The 1,843-nt window shown below is 37.9% G+C and overlaps 1 non-coding gene across 1 annotated transcript; it reads left to right on the forward strand.

Moving 5' to 3' along the window:
* Positions 1-1,141: 1,141 nt before the first annotated feature.
* Positions 1,142-1,247, forward strand: LOC124890659. The gene has a single exon (XR_007049262.1). It is a non-coding gene; the product is annotated as a small nucleolar RNA R71 (small nucleolar RNA).
* The last annotated feature ends 596 nt before the right edge of the window (positions 1,248-1,843 follow it).

The following is a 1,843-nucleotide window of genomic DNA, read 5'->3' on the forward strand; positions in this document are numbered from 1 at the left end:
TAAACTTGACATTGTTATCTTTATTTTTCAACATTTATGAAAAGGGTAGAGGAATTTTCATTGAGGAAAATATAACTCTTTGAGCGTCATTACTCATTTTTTTGTCACCATTAATCACTTTAGGAGTTTCCTCTTCATCCCTCTTCTCTTTAACCATCATTGGCTCCTCACAACCCTTTTTAAGAGACTTTGAAGTACTAAAATTTAGAGATTCAAACCGCTTCATCTTCACATTCATTTGATCATCTAAAGAATTTTTCTCAACTTCAATCACATGCTCACCAAAATTCCTACCACTTCTTGTAACAATTGCCAAGACATGTCCTTCATTCTTAGGATTTACCATCGTATCACTAGGTAGGTCCCATTTTGGCCCGGCGTTAAGTTGGGTAAAAATTTTCCCCACTTGTGTCTCTAGTTTCTTGATGGAAGCCAAATGTGAAACAACCATTTAGTTAATTTGAGAAAATTCTCTTAATCTCCCTTACCATTTTGTCGGTACCTTCAATCCTAATCAAAATTTGAGCAAGCACATCCTCAGTTTTGAATTTATCCGAGTCCATCGAGATTGATTCTTTGTCCTTGACATGATAATAAGGGGGCACATATCTATCATAACCTCTCTCATCCCTCCAATCATAATCTCTATCCTTTTCTCTATCACTCTAATCATGATCTCGATTGTCCAAAGCTTGATTACTGTCTTGCCTTTGATGGGCAGGGCGGGAACCCCCTGGATAATTTTCTAATATCCTTATCTCTTCATAAAGTTCCATGTCTCCATCCTCATCATAACCTTTGGAACCTTGAGAGGCCACGACATTGATATCTTTTTTAGGTTCTCCTATTACATGTTTAGTGAGAAGCTCCAATTAGGTCATCACCTTACCCATATTTTCATCCCTTTCTTCATCCTTTTTTCTTTGCTCATTATTGACATAAGATGTGATGGGGGGCCCTATGAATACTTTAGAATCCCGAGTATGCCACCCCCAATTTTGCTTAGTGACTTGCTTAAGTATATTTTCCACAACATCATATGATAACCTCACAAGAGAACCACCCGATGCATTATCCACCACCATCTTGTTGATTTTGTACAATGCCCTATAAAATATTTGGAGGAGCATCTTCTCCAGTACTTCATGGTTCGGGCATTGCATGAGCTTTTCATTGAACCATTGCCATACCTCATGTAAGGGCTCACTACTAAGTTGGTGGAAATTTGTGATCTCATCCCTTAGTTGAAGCATCCTATACAGAGGGAAATATCTATCCAAAAAAGCCTCTATAAGTTCGACCCAAGAAGTAATAGACCCATGGGGTAGAGATCTCAACCACAAAACCATTTCACCCATTAAGGGAAATGTGGAAAGCCTCAATTGAATGGACTCTTCAATGAAAATTTTCAAATATAAGTTGCCATCTTCATATGATATAACCTTGAATAGACCTTTTATTTGTAACATGTGGAGCATGACACTCGTGACATAGAACACCCCATTTTCCTTGGTCAGTGGGATGCGGATTGTACTCTCACGCCCCTCATCATGAAGATGATCCTTATCCTGGAGGTGTCCATCAAATGATCCTTCATTGCTACCATTGCAGCTCATGGTGTCATGATTACTATGAAAATTACCTATAAAACAACAAACAATAAACAATGTAAATAAAGACACTACGGGTATACCAAAAGTTACTAGCAACACAACACAAGCAAAAATAAAGTCACTCCTCGACAATGGAACCATTTTTTATAATGCTAAACTTACAAAATTATGTTGATTCAAGGAGGTCATCGTCAATATAAACCCACCAAGAGTCGAGGTCGTATCCACAA

Source organism: Capsicum annuum, unplaced genomic scaffold (genome assembly GCF_002878395.1).
Source record: "Capsicum annuum cultivar UCD-10X-F1 unplaced genomic scaffold, UCD10Xv1.1 ctg21676, whole genome shotgun sequence".
In the NCBI taxonomy this organism is placed as follows: domain Eukaryota; kingdom Viridiplantae; phylum Streptophyta; class Magnoliopsida; order Solanales; family Solanaceae; genus Capsicum; species Capsicum annuum.